Source organism: Dipodomys merriami, unplaced genomic scaffold (genome assembly GCF_024711535.1).
Source record: "Dipodomys merriami isolate MVZ:Mamm:240054 unplaced genomic scaffold, mDipMer1.0.p SCAF_12, whole genome shotgun sequence".
Classification (NCBI taxonomy): domain Eukaryota; kingdom Metazoa; phylum Chordata; class Mammalia; order Rodentia; family Heteromyidae; genus Dipodomys; species Dipodomys merriami.
In genome coordinates this window covers 5,240,296-5,257,930 of record NW_027202493.1, presented here as the reverse complement: position 1 = coordinate 5,257,930, position 17,635 = coordinate 5,240,296, and the positions used below count along the sequence as shown (strand labels likewise).

At 40.6% G+C, this 17,635-nt stretch overlaps 1 protein-coding gene across 6 annotated transcripts in view; it reads right to left on the bottom strand.

The window, feature by feature from the left end:
- The window catches only part of Nsd3 (nuclear receptor binding SET domain protein 3), a 120,465-nt gene extending 103,249 nt beyond the window's left edge, over positions 1-17,216 (bottom strand). For 4 of the 6 annotated variants that reach the window (XM_070016159.1, XM_070016161.1, XM_070016160.1 and 1 more), the window contains exon 1: positions 16,773-17,216. The gene's annotated coding sequence lies outside the window, so the exon portion shown is untranslated. The remainder of the gene's footprint in view (positions 1-16,772) is intronic. The other 2 variants (XM_070016163.1, XM_070016164.1) reach the window with 2 other exon arrangements.
- Positions 17,217-17,635: the final 419 nt, after the last annotated feature.

Here is a 17,635-nt window from a genome sequence, read left to right as displayed (position 1 = left end):
CTATGGTTCAAATGGTAGAGTGCTTGCCTTGAGCTGAAGAGCTCAGGGACAACACCCAGGCCCAGAGTTCAAGCCCCATGACTAACAAAAAAAAAAAAAAAAAAAGCCTACAAACTAAGTAACTTCTGTCAGTCATCTTGTACTATTCCTTATGAAATCTAGTAAACTACCAAGTTCATCTACATATTTTCCTGTTTTTTTTTTCCTAGTGAAAGCTTAACTTACCGAAGAAGAGTTTATTAAACTGATCGTTAAAATTAGAAATGCTAAGCTGGAAGCTGGTAGATCACATCTGTAATCATAGCTGCTCAAGAAGCTATGATATAGGTTCATAGTTCCAAGACAGTCCAGGTAGTAAAGTCGTGAGACTCTTACCTCTAATGAACTACCAAAAAAGCCAGAAGAAGAGCTGTAGCTCAAGTGGTAGAGCACAAGCCTTAGGAAAAAATACTCAGGGACAGTGTCCAGGCTCTGAGCTTAAGCCTCAGGACCAACACACACAAATTGAAATGCTAAAATTATGCTTTCTTTTAGCTTGGATTCTCCATAGTGTAAAACAGGGCAAAAAGACAATTATCAGAAAAAATACATTTTAAAGTACCAAGCAATTTATTACACTTAAAATTATAACATGCCTGAAGAGCAAAGGATGTTACATACATATACTTGAAACCAGGATAATGAAAGCCACCAAGTGCAGTTTAAAACAAAAGGAGGAAGAGATTGGGAATAAGGCTGGGGGTGAATTTATTCCAAGTGAACTAGGTCATGTAGAAAAACATCACAGTGAAATCACCTCATAATAAAAATGTATGCTAGTTAAAAATAAAAGGGTAAAAAAAAGTGTATCTTGCCAAGTTTTTATTTTCTATAAAGATCAGTTTAGGTGATTTTAGTTTTGTTATAACTTTCACTGATCAGTTTTATCACTTTGGTTAGCTTCAACTTCTCCCCCCAGTGATGGAAATCAAACCTAAGGCCCTGTACATGCTAGACATACTACCAAACATAGTTCCAACTCCTTAGGTTCAATCATATTCACCAAGGTTCAGACTAAACAATAAAAGAGTATTAGAACTTCACATTATATATTCAGATTTCATACTGCCTTTTGTCTCTCATAAGAACACTAAGCTCTGGTACCACTAGAGCCACCATGAGTTGTAGTAACAGTGGAAGTAAATTTGAACTGGAAAGTTAACTTCATGTTCATACTTGTACCAGCATGAATTATCTTACCAGCCAAGAAACACTCATATAAATGCCATTCAGGTATTAGTTAATATTCAACTTTTAACTTCTATGAAGTGAGTTTTAGGCAATCAAGTTCCTTTTGCATACAGATTTTTTTTTTGAAGCTGCAGATGAACCAAGAGCTTCCATAGACACACTAGGTAAGCACTCTACCACAGAACTATACCTTCAGCTTCCACTATATTATTTCTCGTTAAAATATATATATATATATATACATATGTTTGATCAATAACATGCCTCTAAGCACTCTCTAAGCATTTCCAATTTGAATGCCTGTAACTCCAAGTAATCGTTTTTACCATCATTAAGGAAAAGAATGTTGCTCTTCATTGGTGAGATTAAGTGGGATAGACTCTTAAGACTTCCTCAACTCATGCCCTAAACACCACTGTCCATCCAGCTTAAAAAAAAATATGTTCTGCTCAATAGCATAAAGCAAACAGAGCCAACAGAACAGCTTTCAGGGGTGAAGGTCAGTTAGAGCAAGAAAACCTCGCTTGATAAAACAAAAAGCCAGTTTCACAAGGTAGCAAGCATACTATATACTCAAATATACAGGCAGAAGACTTTCCAGGGACATTTTCTAAAATAAAGTGTTTCTAAATCATTTTAGAATGAAAATAAGCATTAAAAATCATTTACAGGGGCTGGGAAGGTGGCTCAGTGGTAGAGCGCTTGTCTTGCATGCATGAGGCCCTGGGTTCCATTCCTCAGCACCACATAAGCAAAAACAAAAAAGCCGGAAGTGGCGCTGTGGCTCAAGTGGTAGAGTGCTAGCCTTGAGCTGAAGAGCTGAAGGCCTAGAGTTCAGGCCTCACGACCAGACCCCCCCCCCAAAAAAAAAATCATATACAAGCTCTCAAAAAGACAACTTGACTGAATTTATACTTAAAAAAAATCTACCTCCTACTGTTTCAGAAGCTAAAATGTTACATATTATTTTCTTTACATAAAGATATATATACAGGGGCTGGGAAGGTGGCTCAGTGGTAGAGCGCATGCCTTGCATGCCAGAGGCTCTGGGTTCGATTCCTCAGCACCACATAAGCAAAAATAAAAAAAAAGCTGGAAGTGGCGCTGTGGCTCAAGTGGTAGAGTGCTAGCCTTGAGCTGAAGAGCTGAGGGACAGCGCCCAGGCCCAGAGTTCAGGCCCCATGACCGGACCCAAAAAACAAACAAACAAGAAATGTACTCATTACCTTGCTCATGTAATTGTAACCCCTCTGTATGGTATTTTCACAATAAAAAACTTATTAAAAAAAAAAAGATATATATACAACATTCTTTTCATGGAGAAGCTTCTAAAATCTTCATAAAGTATGTATTTCACAAGTTGTTGGTTGTTGTGTTATCTTTTGTACTATGCTTTAACTTTTAGTCTTTAAAAAAAAAGTCTCACTGAGTTCTTGCTGGTCTCAAACTCCCATGATCAAGGGATTTTCCTGTATCAGCCTCTGGAGTAGCTGGGAATGCAAGTGGTATAGACTAGCATAGATGGCCTGTATTCTAAGTATACAATACATAGAATTTTTACCGGGCTCTGGTGGCTCATGTCTGTAACCTTAGCTACTCAAGGGGCTGAGATATGAGGATCCTGGTTCAATGCCGGCCTGGGCAAGAAAAGCCAGGAGACTCTTATGTCCAATTAACTACCTAAAAACCAAAAGTGGAGCTGTGGCTCAAAGTGGTAGTACTCTAGCCTTGAACAAAAAAAAAGCTCAGGGACAGCGCCTAGGCCCTGAGCTCAAGCCCCACAACTGACAGAAATTTTTATTTTTTATTTATTTTTTCTTTTTTTTTATTGTGAAAATACTGTACAGAGGAGTTACAATTACATGGGCAAGATAATGAGTACATTTCTTATCAAGCATTGTAGCCGCCTCCTTTGTTTCCCCTTCCCATTCCTTCCTCCCCCCGCCCCCAGAGAAAAAACATTTTTTAAAAAGGAATTCTTTATAAAGTTTTTAGAATAATTGCCAAGAGTGTAAGTAGCATCTAACTTTTCTAAAAAAATGTTTGATGGTACATACTGTTACCATACTAAAAATCACTAAATTCTATACTTCAGGATGATTTATATGTGAAATGTATCTCAATAAAAGTATTATAGGTAAACATCCCCTATCTAAAAATCTGAAATCCAAAATGTCTCAATATCTGTACCTTATGAGCCACAAGTGGAAAATTCCACACCAGACCTCAAAACAAAGGTACATTAGATATTGCATAAAATTACCTCTGGGCTGGGTGCAGCTTAGTGGCAGAGTACACGCCTAGCATGCACAGGCTCTGGGTTCAATTCCCAGCACAACAACAAAATTTAATTACTTTGTGATTATGTAAGATTCTATGAAACAGAAATGAATTTCATCTTTAGAGTTGAGTTTTTTTTTTTTTTTTTTTTCTTCTCAGATCACGCTTTATTGGAGAGCCTTTTAGTTGTAGGAGAGCTTGGGCACGAGAGAGCGTGCACCCGAAACACAGCCGCTTATATAGGGATAGAATTGAGTCTTAATCCAAGATACCCTTCTTTAAAAAAAATTTTTTTTAGGGGGGTCAGTCGTGGGGCATGTACTCTGGGCCTAGGTGCTGTCCCCCAGCACTTAACAAGGCTAGTGCTCTTCCACTAGAGCCACAGCACCACTTCTGGCTTTTTCTGCTAATGTGGTGCTGAGGAATCGAATCCAAGGCGTTATGTATGCAAGGCATGCATTCTACCATTGAGCCACCTTCCCAGCCCCCCAAGATACCTTAATATATATATACACAAATGCAAATATTTCCAAATCCCAAAACCCTGAAATCCAAAACACTTACATAATAGATATTCAATCTGTATTTCAAAAAACCTTTCTGGCCAGGTGCTAGTGGCTCACACCTGCAAGCCTAGCTATTCTAAAGGCTGCGATTTAAGGGATCTCAAAGCCAGCCAAAGCAGGAAAGTCTATGAGACTCTTATCTCCAATTAACCACCAAAAAAAAAAAAAAAAGCACAGGACCTAGACCCAGAGTTCAAGCTCCAGCACTGGCAACAACAACAAAAAATAAAAAAAAGGCGGGCTCTGGTGGCTCACACTTGTAATCCTAGCTACTCAGGAGGCTGAAATCTGAGGATCTTGGTTCAAAGCCAGCCCAACAGGAAAGTCCATGAAACTCTTATCTCCAATAAATCGCTAGAAAACCAGAAGTGGTGCTGTGGCTCAAGTTGTAGAGTGCTAGCCTTGAGCTGAAGAGCTGAGGGACAGCACCCAGGCCCAGAGTTCAAGCCCCATGACCAACACACACACACACACACACACAAAAGCTTTCTGAAGAACAATGTATAAATATGTATAAAAAACTAAAGCTGGGCACCAGTGGCTCAGGCCTGTTATCCTGGCTACTTAGGAGGCTGAGATCTGAGGATCATGGTTAAAAGCCAGCCAGGGCAAGAAAATCCGTGAAACTCTTATCTCCAATAAACCACCAGAAAACGGGAAGTGGCACTGTAGCTCAAGTGGTAGAGCAGAAGTAAGCCAGAAGAGATGCTGTGGCTCAAGTGGTAGAGTGCTAGCCTTGAGCTGAAGATCTGAGGGACAGCACTCAGGCCGAGTTCAAACCCCACAACCGACCAAAAAAAAAAAATCTAAATGTTTATGTATCTTTTAAGTAACTATTTCTAGGAATTTATTGTAGTGAAATATAATCAAGTTACATAGATTCTTTTAAATGTTTAAGGCTGTTCAACAAATTATAAAGGACCACCAACAGAATGATAAACAGATTACAGAGCACTAGTAAAAAGATATTATGTTTTTTGTTTTGTTTTTTTTGTCCATTGTGGGGGCCTGAACTCTAGGCCTGAGTGCTGTCCCTCAGCTCTTCGGCCCAAGCTAGCACTCTACCACTTGAGCCACAGCATCACTTCTGGCTTTTTCTGCTTGTGTGGTGCTGAAGAATCGAACCCAGGACCTTATGCATGCAAGGCAAGCACTACCACCGAGCCATCTTCCCACCCCAGAAATTATGTTTTTAAAACCATAATCTGAAAAAATTTGCTCCACAACATATTAAGCATGTACAAAATAACATAACAAATGTAGTTTTGACTTTATAAAAATACACATACATAAGAAAAATATTGAAAGTATTAACAGTAGTTACTTCCAGCTTGTAGAATTTCAGGTGATTTTAATTTTGTTTATATTTTACTTGCTTTTGCTGGCTTTTTGGTTTTTTTTTTTGTGGGTCATGGGGCTTGAACTTGGCCTGGGCTTAAACTCAGCCTGGGTGCTATCCCTCAGCTCTTCAGCTCAAGGCAAGCACTCTACCTTGAGCCACAGTGCCACTTCTGGTTTTCACTTTCCAGTTTACTGGAGATCAGAGTCTCACAGACTTTCCTGCCTGTGCTGGCTTAGAACAGCAATCCTCAGATCTCAGCTTCCTAAGTGGCTAGGATTACAGGCGTGAGCCACAAACGCCAGGAGTTTTACTGGCTTTTTTTGTTTTTATCTTACTGGCTTTTAATTTCTGTACAGTAAGTAATCCTTTCATAACATATTATATATTTTAAAACCATAGTAGCCACTCTAGAAAAGTTCAAGTTTCCTATTAAAATATGAAAATTCTCAAGAGGCAGAGTTCAGGAAAACAGCAAGTAACAGCCCACTGAGGCAAAAGGCTAGCAAGATTCATTTCAACCAAAAAGCCAGGTTATTTAGGAGGCTTTAGGTAGAAGGATTAAGGTCTGAGGCCAACCCCAGAAAAACACTTAAGACACTACTGGAAAAACAACAAAGGGCATGGGGTATGGCTCAAGTGGCAGGGTATCTGAAAAACACTTAAGACACTACTGGAAAAACAACAAAGGGCATGGGGTATGGCTCAAGTGGCAGGGTATCTGTCTAGCAAGCCAGAGGCCCTAAGTTCAAATCCTAATCCCACCAAAGCATCACATACATACATACATACATACATACACAAATATACACATAGCATTTATTACATAAATGGGGCCATAATAAACTATCAGAGCCAGTCTTTTTAAAAAGAATTATATGTATATGTTCATATGTGCATATACACATGTATATGCATCTCATTACTTTTACATCCCTACTTTATACATAAAATCACATTTACATTTATTTAAAATCATACTTACATATATAATTAGGAAACTATATATGAATGTTCCTTAAAAGCTAAAACTGTTTCTTAAAAATTAAAAATAATCACATAATATATTTATATATAAACATATGTATATATAAAACATAAATTTATATATAATAAGTATGTATTCATTATATTTAGGGAAAATTAGCAAGAAATATATTTAATCCTTAGTGGAAGTTAAGAAAATAATTACGGAAAGGAAGTCAAGATGCAATAGAGCAAAGTGAGAAGGGTCTTACTACATTTAATAGGAAACACTAATGAATTTGGATCCTGTAGAGACCATTTTTAAAGGGAGATGGCTGAAACAGTCAAGATTATAATAACTAAGTAAAGCTGTGATTTATGTACGTAATTGAATTATTAAAATGTCTTTCTCAAAGCTCATATGATAGTTGTATAAAATACTATATTTACCAGGTTGTGAGAGGTACAGTTGGTGACATTAAACTTTTTTCTACCATTATAATCCTTGAAAGTCAACATAGAACCTTTCCAAACAGGTAAGAAAAAAATCTAGAGCCAGGCACTGGTGGCTCATGCCTGTAATCCTAGCTACTCAGGAGGCTGAGATCTGAAGATTGCTGTTCAAAGCCAGCCTGGTCAGGAAAGTTCCTAAGACTTTTACCTCCAACTAACCACCAGAAAACCAGAAGTGGTGCTGTGGCTCAAAGTAGTAGAGTGCTAGCCTTGAGCATAAAAGCTCAAGGACAAGCACCCAGGCTCTGAGTTCAAGTCCCATGACCAACAAAAAAACAAAACATACAAAAAATCTAGAAAGCTAGGGAGGCACAATCCAGTAAATTTCCCTAACTTCTGAAGAAATCTGGCTTACCTGGCCAAATTACCAGAAAGATGCCACTCAAGAGACACCAAGGATTAAGGGTCAAACACAGGCTGAGATTTTTTTTTGAATGCTTCCAATCTTGAAAATGAGAGAGTCAAGCTGATTTTTATGAAATAACATGTTTAAGTTAAAAAGTGAACAATGGGGCAACCTCAGACACAGATTAAGATGCACTGACATGTTGAATTGAAACTCCCTTGTATAATTACTTAATTATATATATATACACATATATACATATATATGAGCCAATATTAATCCAAAAGCAAAAATCACAGAATGTACAACAGAGACAAACAGAACAAATAGTATAAAATGAAACTTTCTTGCAGGACTCAACACTACTTTTTGTTATATACTTGTAAATATGAAACCAAACTACCAGCTGCCTACACTCACTGTCAGGAAGTGGCTTCTTTTTTTAATTACCCAGACATCCCTTCTTACAATAACAATTAAAAACTGGTTATTCCATTTATGGAGATGGGAGTGCAGCTCAGTAGTACAGTATATGCTTAACATGTGTGAAGGAAGCCTGGTTTACATCCCAGCATTCATAGAAATGAGCAAAAATGAGCAGTTTATCTCATTTTTATATTTGCTGGAGCCTTATGATTATGAATTTTTCAGGCTTTTCTGATTTTGAAAAAGGACATCAACATTTTTAATTCTAAAGCGTAAGGACAACCAATGAAATACCAGCTAAAGCAATGAAGCTGCCTCTGCTGCTTTTCTGAAAGGGTGGTAGATATTCCATTCTTAATCATTTGTTTCTACTGTACATTGGACTTATGTGCTTTTCTTGATTGTATCATACTACATAACATTCAAAAGGTTTTACATTGTTTTTAAAGTTTCTGTTCATTTTTTAGACTCAACTTTCACAAGATGCCACAGCAATAAGAACTTAGTCACTATAAGAACAAATGACCACCATACCATCTTGGCAGTGGGCTAAACACCACTGAAAGGTCACCATATGATCTTTCACTCCCAAATCAATTTGAGCAACTATATTTTATTTTGCCACTCATTTCTTAGATTTAAAATACTTAACTACATGTTTTAGGAAGTATGCATGTAATTTACATTAAAATAAGAAAAGCTATATCCAATGGTAGAAAAACAATTATTTAATGTCTAACCATCTATTAAAATAAAAATATAAGCTATGAAGTCAGGACACACATACACTTAAAAAAAAAATAGCCAGGTGTTGGTAGCTCATGCCTCTAATCCTAGCTCCTCAGAAGGCTAAGATCTGGATCCTGGTTCAAAGCCAGCCCGGACAGAAAAGTCTGGATTTATCTCCAATAAACCACCAGAAAACCGAAAGTGGCATTGTGGCTCAAAGTCGTAGAGCACTAGCTTCGAGCAAGAGTTCAGGGACAGTGCCCAGGCCCAGAAATCAAGCCACATGACCAATAAAACACAATCAAAAAAAAGGGAAAGAAAAAATACTTCAAATACTCTGACTAAAATCTGAAAACCTATCCTACATATATCATGATACTCTTTTCTTGTTCTGAGAAGGCTCTGAAATCTCAGTTGAATTTATTACTTAATTAAATAATTCTGTACTTTTCAACTTCACTAAAAAAAAAAAAGTAAGTTATGTAGGAATTCTATCAAATGTGCCACATAGGGTTACATATAGGTAAAACAGAAACTAAACATATATAATTTTTTAATTTTCCTATTCATTTTCTCCTTAAAGACCTCGATAACCTTGAGACCCACACCTAAAACTTTAAAATAAGCTAAAACTCATTCAAAGAGCATTTTCAAATTTAATATCTTATTAATAAAACAGACTTTAGGAGTTAGAACACATTCATCCTAAAACCTGAATGTTTGCTGGGCACCAGTGGTTCACACCTGTAATCCTAGAAAGTCTGTGAAACTCTTACCTCCAATTAACGAAAAGCCAGAAGTGAAGCTGTAGCTCAAGTAACAGCAGCAGCTTTGAGTGAAAAAAACTAAGAAAGAGTGCTCAGGCCTTAAGTTCAAGACACACACACACACACACACACACACACACACACACACACACACACACACACACACACACACACACACACACACACACACACACACACACACACACACACACACACACACACACACACACACACTGTTCAATGAATTCATAATATTTGCTTTTTACCTTTTTTCATGCCATATTGTGCAAGCACAAAATACTATACAAATGTTTAAAGTACTTAATAAGTATTTAAGGTCAATAGTAAAAATGAAAACAAGACTATAAGCTTTTAAAAAATATTATATGGTCTTAGCATAATCTCTCTCTCTCTCTCTTTTTTTTTTGTTAGTCATGGGGCTTGAACTGTGGGCTGGGCGCTGTCCCTAAGGTCTTCAGCTCAAGATGAGCGCTCTAGCACTTGAGCCACAGCACCACTTCTGGTTTTCTGGTGGTTAACTGGAGATAAGAGTCTCATGGAATTTCCTGCCCAGGCTGGCTTTGAACTTGGATCCTCAGATCTCAGCCTCCTGAGTAGCCAGGATTACAGGCATGAGCCACCAGAGTCCAACAGCATAATCTATTTCTTAACTGAACCCTTATTAATGTTTATAAAAAGATTAGCCTGGGGGAGGGGAGAGGTTTGGGGGGGGGGAGATGGGAAGGGATGGGAAGGGGAAATAAAGGAGGAGGCTACAATGCTTGATAAGAAATATACTCTTTATCTTGCCCATGTAATTGTAACCCCTCTATACAGTATTTTCACAATAAAAAAAAAAAGATTAGCCTGCAGAAATAAAACTCACAATGTATTTAGAAATTCAACTATTGGACATGTTGCTTATTAACAAAGAAATAAATCATCTTAGTTGCTCCTTCAAAAAATAATGTCTTTTCTTTTTTCATAAAGTAAAACCTAAAGACCAACACTGAATTGAGAAACAGTTTTTATGGGTAGGAAATTCCAATTTTTTAAGCTTTAATATTTTAATTTCTCTAGTATCTACAATACATTGGGCAAGACTTAAAAGAGCCCATTTGGTATCCATGGTAACTTACTTTCTTCTTATAGGCAGAAATAATTTAAATAAATAGTAACCAAAAATGATTCAACTTCTTGTTTTCAACTGGTTATTTTTAGCCCATTTTACCGGTGTCTCAAGTTTCTTTCCAACATAGTGATTGGACCACTGATTTTTTTTTCATTTCATTGCTATCTTATTGCATTGACAATTTTATTAAAACAGGAAAATTTTTGCCAAAAACCACTTCATTATACAAAACACAAACTTGAAGAAAACTTGGATACAGACCAGGTGCAGTGGCTCACATCTCTAATCCCAGCTACTTGGAAGGCAGGGGCTAGCCCAGACAATACCCCATCTCAACTAATCAAGCTGAGAATGGTGGAGTGTGCCTGTCATCCCAGCTACAAGGGAAGCATAAACAGAAGGATGTGGTCCAGGCAAAAATGTGAGACCCTATCTCAAAAATAACCAAAGTAGGGGCTGGGAAGGTGGCTAGCATGGCTTGCCTCGCATGCATGAAGCCTTGGGCTCAATTCCTCATCACCACATAAACAGGAAAAGCTGGAAGGAGCGCTGTGGCTCAAGTGGTAGAGCCCTAGTCTTGAGCTGAAGAGTTGAGGGACAGTGCCCAGGCCCAGAGTTCAGGCCCATGACGGACAAAAAAACAGAACAAAAATAAGTAGTCTGGGTACAAGTGGCTCATTCCTATAATTCTAATCAGAAGGCTGAGATCTAGAGAATCAAGGTTTGAAGCAAGAAAAGCCCTTGGAATTCTATCTCCAAAAGAACCAGCAAAAAGCCAAACTGGAGGCATGCTCACGTAAGCAAGCAAAGTGAGTCTGAGGCTCTGAATTAAAATCCCAGAACTACAGAAAAAAAGAAAAAAGAAAAAGAAAAAAAAAAGTTAAAAAAGCAAAAAGGTTAAAGGGCTTGGCACAAGTGTTTAAGCATGAGTTCAAACCCCAGTTTGACTTCTCCATAAAAAAGATAACTTGGGGAAGTGGCGCTGTGGCTCAAGTGGTAGAGCACTAGCCTTGAGCTGAAGAGCTGAGGGACAGCGCCCAGGCCCAGAGTTCAGGCCTCACGACCAACAAAAACAACAACAACAAAAAAAAAAAAGATAACTTGGGCTCCAAGTGTGGTGGCTCACACCTGTAATCCTAGCTACTCAGGAGGCTGAGATCTGAGGATCAAGGTTCAAGGCCAGCCTGGGGAGGAAAGGCCCTGAGACTCTTATCTCCAATAAACCACTCAGAAAACCAGGGGCTGGGAAGGTGGCTCAGTGCCTTGCATGCTGGAGGCCCTGGGTTCGATTTCTCAGCACCACATAAGAAAAAAACCAGAAGCGGCACTGTGGCTCAAGTGGTAGAGTGCTAGCCTTGAGCTGAAGAGCTGAGGGACAGCACCCAGGCCCAGAGTTCAGGCCCCACGACCAGACCCCCAAAAAAAGAAAACCAGAAATGGTGCCCAGGCCCAGAGTTCAAGCCCCATGACCAACAACAACAACAACAAAAAGGTAACTTGGATATAATTCCTTTAGGCATGTAGGAATATTTTGTACATATGATGCATGTATGAAATATTGGACAAAGTATAAATAAGCAAGATTCTTTGCCTCACTATAACTTACACCTCCTCCCCTCTTATCTTTAGTACTAGGGAATAAACCCAGGACATTGCACTTGCCACACAAGCACTTTGCCACTGAGCTACATCCCAGCCCACTCCCTTCCAACTCATTATACTAAACGTGACTAACCCTGGGTATTTTCCCTTGTCTTCAGCTTTCAGACAGCTCAAATACTTTCACTGCAAGAGAGTAACTGATGTGATACAAAGATCCAAGAAACAAGTCTGTCGTCACCAAATTATTAGACTTACCTTTTGTAAGTCTGCTTTCTCTCTAATGTAAGGTAAGTCAGATAATCTTTCATTTAAACAAATTGCTAGAAATGTAATTTAGGAGCTGGGCGCTGGTGGCTCACGCCTGTAATCCTAGCTACTTAGGAGGCTGAGATTTGAGGATCGAGGTTCAAAGTCAGTCCTGGCAGAAAATCTGTGAGACACTTATCTCCAATAAACCACTCAGAAAACTGGAAGTAGTGCTGTGGCTCGAGTGGTAGAGTGCTAGCCTTGAGCTAAAGAGCTGAGGTACAGCACCCAGGCCCAGAGTTCAAGCCCCATAACTGACCAAAAAAAAAAAAAAAGAAAGAAAAAGAAATGTAATTTAGGGTCAACTACATTACTTAAAATAGTAAAATGCCATTAATCTAAATAACAATATTACCAATAATGGAATACTATACAACCTTAAACAGTGGGACCATGTGTGCTAATTTTAGAAGATGTCCCAGACAACTTATTAAAACATGAAAGTAAGGGCTAGTTGTGATGGCTCATGCCAGTAATCCTAGGATATGGATCTAGGCCAATCCTGCAAAAAGTTAGCAAGACCTCATCTCAACCAAGAAGCCCTGCATAGTAGTGTGCACCTGTCACTCCAGATACATGAGATACCATAGGTATGAAGCCAGCCCCAGCAAAAACACAAGACTTCATGTGAAAAATAACAAAAGCAAAAATGGACTAATTAGGAAGATGGTGAATTTGAGGTCAGCCTGAATAACTTAACAAGATCCTGTCTCAAAATTAAAATAAAAATGGACTAGTGCTGCTCTCACTTGCCTAGTATAGGTAAGGCCCTAGGTTCAATTCCCAGTACCATACTCCCCTAAAGAGCAAAACACAGACAGAAGGATCCCATCATATGTATTTTAAGAGCAACATACAAAAAAAAAAAAAAAAAAAGAGCAACATACATTTAAGTGCACAGAAATTTCCGAGGAGGCCACTAAAGCAACTTCAAAGGTGTAGAGCAATTGGAAGTACTATTTACTTCTCAGTTTCCTATAAACATTTGAAAAAGTCTCAAATAACAAGCATGTATTCTTATGATTTTTAAAAAAAGAAACTAAAAGAAAAGGTTTACTAGCTGGGCGCTGGTGGCTCACGCCTGTAATCCTAGCTACTCAGGAGGCTGAGATCTGAGGATCGCGGTTCAAAGCCAGCCCGGGCAGGAGACCGTGAGACTCCTATCTCCAATAAACCACCAGAAAACCGGAAGTGGCGCTGTAGCTCAAGTGGTAGAGCGCTCTCCTTGAGCTGAAGAGCTGAGGGACAGCGCCCAGGCCCAGAGTTCAAGCCCCACGACCGACAAAAAAAAAAAAAGAAAAGGTTTACTGATCTAGGTCCTATAATTAGAAAAGATCTGGACTTAAGTACTGACTGTTTAAATGCTTAATAACATTTTTGTGTTTTACTTAAAATTGTTTTCTCCATTTGTAAGAAGTTAAAAGTACTAACAACATAAACTGTTCAGAGAAAAGAAGAAATCAGACCTATAAGACACAGCACAGCACAATCAGACCTATAAGACACAGCACAGCACAAGAAGAAAACTATTAGCATCTGTTAATGGTTATTATGACTATCATCATAAACTCCAGAAGCTACTATCTTTACAGATTGGACAGTTGATTCAAATCATCATGCAGGTAACTAATTTCCTTTATCTGAAACTATAAATGTGATCAGTTTAAGAACATTTGCTATTTGAGGTTTTAAAAAAAAGTTACATTTACACTAATGGCACATGCCTGTTATCCTAGCTACACACTCCTATCATCCTAGCTACTCAGGAGGCTGAGATCTGAGGATCACCATTGGAAGCCACCCTGGACAGGAAAGCCCATGAAACTCTTATCTCCAATAAACCACCAGAAAACGGGAAGTGGCCCTGTGGCTCAAATGGTAAAGTGCTACCCTTGAGCTGAAGAGCTGAGGGACTGAGCCTAGACCCAGAGTTTAATCCCATGACCACCCCCCCCCCATAAAAAAGGTAGTGGTGCTGTGGCTCAAGTGGTCGAGTGCTTGCTTTGAGCTGAAGAGCTGAGGGACAGCTCTGGCCCAGGCCCAGAGTTCAAGCCCCACGACCAACCAAAAAAAGAGAAAGGTGAGTATGGTAATCTTAATTAAATAAATACCATTTCATCTGAAAGGAACCAGAATACTGAACATGACTCATACAAACTTCCAGCCTGATTTCTTTTCTAGTTTAATATACAATGATTGCTCATTTTCCTAAAATTTGTGGCAATGATAGTTCATTGCACATAGTCTGCCAACTAATTACAAATAACATGTCAACTGAGTGGGAAATAGAAATAAAAAATCTCCATAAAAATTAATTCTAAAAAAATCATGCTGAATGGCTCTTGTGAATGGAACAGATCTTCATAGAATTTCACAAAATACAGTCTTAATATTATCAAATCAAAAGAGTCCAAGTTATCAATCTACTCTTTACACTGAGTACTGACACTATCCAATTTAATTTTTCCACTAAACTAAGAACACATCCTAAACTCTGTAACAACTGATGGGACATTAATATTAAAGTTAAGTCAATATATAGTATAAATGAATTGATTCTATCAAACTAGAATTTTAACAGAACCTCCACTATTGTAAGAAGAGTTTCACTATCAATGTGATGGTTTTAAGTATGTATTACTCCAATTACAACTATGAAAAAAAGGTCAGGCAGACATTTAATCCTTTAAGATATGAAAATGAAACAGACTCCACCTGGTATCAATTTATCTACTGTAAATAGTTTTTAAACTTCTATAATACTATTTCAAATCACCCAAGTAGTTTCCCTGTAATAAAGAATTACAATAACTTTCCTGATAGTGAACTGGCTTTCCACTAAAATAAAAATTAAAAAGAGTAAGGAAAGGTTGTAAGAATAAATGAAAGGTTGTAGGAACTACATGCCTACTACACCGCTCAACTGGCATTTGGCACAGTGTACTGAGCTGGCTACCAGAAAGCAGAGACAGGGAAGAGTTCATTAAAATAAAAAGCACTATTCTCATCATGCCTATCATCTTATAACTAAAAGCTATCAGAATAATAAGATGCACACATCTCTAATTTTCCAACACTGAAAATACAGCAAGCAGATAAGCTCCCACAGGCAATCTTCCTACCCCTTCTCACCCCCACACAGTGCTTTTGCCAAGAGCACAGCCCCAAGTAAAATAACCGATGCAATTTCCTTGTTTACTTAAAGAATTGCAGAAAACATGTTGACTGCTTCGGAGGCTTCTGAAACCAATCAATATTTTAAAAGACTTTTTCACAATCATGTTTTAAATACGAAGAATAATAACGATTCATTCGGCTAGTCAAAAATCTAGTTTTAGATCTATTAAAATGTTTTAATTTTACACTGCAGCACATCAGCATGCCTGGTTTGCAACCAGTAGGTAGAGGAAAGAGAGGGGGAAGCAGCAAAAACACACAAGATGGAAAACACCACTATATCCTTCAGTGGTTATGGATAACTGTAAATGACCCAAGAGGTAAGGGAAGAAGAGTTCATGGATAGAAAGAAGGGAGAAGGGAGAGTAACACTGTGAGCTTGTCCTCTTCCACATTCACACCGATGTCGGGAAGGAAAAGGAATTTATTTACACTGCAGTGCCTGGCAGCAAACATGGCTGCCCCTGCCCCTTTTAAATCTGAATAGTCTTCCCTCCCTCACCCAAACCATCAAATTACGGCCATGCCTCTCCCTGTCTCCCTACCATAACACAAACATATCTTCTCTTCCCTCAAAACAGTAACACCCACATCGCCCCCGTTTCACAACAATTTACAACCCCATAACCACTAGCTTCTCTGTTCTCTGGCCTTGAAATAAAAGGCATCAGAACATACACAAATATAGGAACAAAAGGCTTTCCCCTTCTAACACTTTAACTACCCCCATCCTCTTCTTTTCCTCCCACTCAGTGACGCTTGGTGGATCGTTCCCATCCCTTCCAACATTCACTTAAACCCAATCGTGTGTGTTTCAGTTTTCTGCATCTATTTCCTATCTTCCTATTTGCATCCTGCCTCAATCATTTCTCATCCCTTTCTCAATTTATCTTTTCCTCCACTTTGATTCCCTCGTTTCTCCTTCGATTCTCGTAAGATGTCCCACTTCTCTATCAAATCTACCCTCTTTCTCCCCCAGACTCTTCCAGTTCCCACACTCTGCCCCAGACCTCCGTATTTCGCAGTCCACCCATGTCTCCAATCGCCAAATCTAACTCTTCTCCCCTTTCCCTGCCCCTCCCCCGTTCCCACCTATATCCCCGCCCCCATCCCACCTCCCCTCCCAATTCCCAACCCAGCCACTACATCTCTCAACCCAATCCTACCTCCCCTGCCCCACCCCCCAATTCCTTCCACACCCCCCACCTTGCCATCTGCTCTCCCCAATAAGACTCCCCACGAACGCTTTCAGGCCACCCGCTGTTCTCGTCCCCGGGTCTCGCTCCTTATGGGTGCCCCATCCCTAGGCCGCCCCCACCCCACCGATTCCTCTTCAAACCTCTCCTTGCCATACACACAGATGCACACACACCTTCACACGCACGCACTTTACCTTCAGTTTGTTCCATTCTAACCCCCCGGCCGTGTCAGTGCGATCACAGGAGAGACACGGAGGCCCGGAGTCAGGCGAGGGTTCGGGCAGCTGCCGGAGCCGCGGGGGTAGGAGACGGAACCAAGCTAGGCCGCATGAAATCCCCGGACTAGATTTCCCCCGCGCCGGGCGCATCAGCCATGGCGGCCCGCACCGACGTGGGCCACGGCTGGCCCGGGCCGGCCGCGCTGCGGGGTGGAGGAAGGCTGCGGGCGGTGGAGTGGGAAGGAAGGCGACGGGACGGGGGCCGCCGCGCAGCCGCTGGTGCTGGAGAAGAGCGTGTGGCTGGCGGCCCGACAGGGCGATAGGGTTCTCGGGGTTCTACTCAGAACCTGCACACCTCTCCGCGGCGTCCCGCGCACAGCCTCGTCGGCCCCCGCCTCCGCGCCTCCGTGCCGCCGCCCGCTCGCGCTCCCGCCGCCGCCGCCGACACCGCCGCCGCCGCCGCGCACAAAGCCCCCCCCCACCCCGGCTCTTGGGGCGCCGCCGCCAAATCCTCAGCCTCTCATTGGCCGCGAGCCGCGGTGCCTGCCGGGAAATGCAGTCCCGGGTTAGGGGCGCTGGGGACGAAAGGAGGAAGAGGCCCGGTCAATCGCGCGACGGGGGAGGGGAGGATGGGCGCGGGGGCGGAGTAGGGGGGGGGGGAGGGAGGGAAAAGAGCCGGAGCCCGAACCAGAAATACGAGCGGGCGCGTGAGCGTCTAGACCAGACGCGGCGCCGCGGGCTATGAAGCAAAGGGACGGCCCAGGACTGGGCGAAAGGGTCGGACGCAAACTTATAGGACCGGCGAGGCGGGCCTGGGCTGGGCCGGCCAGGTAAACCCG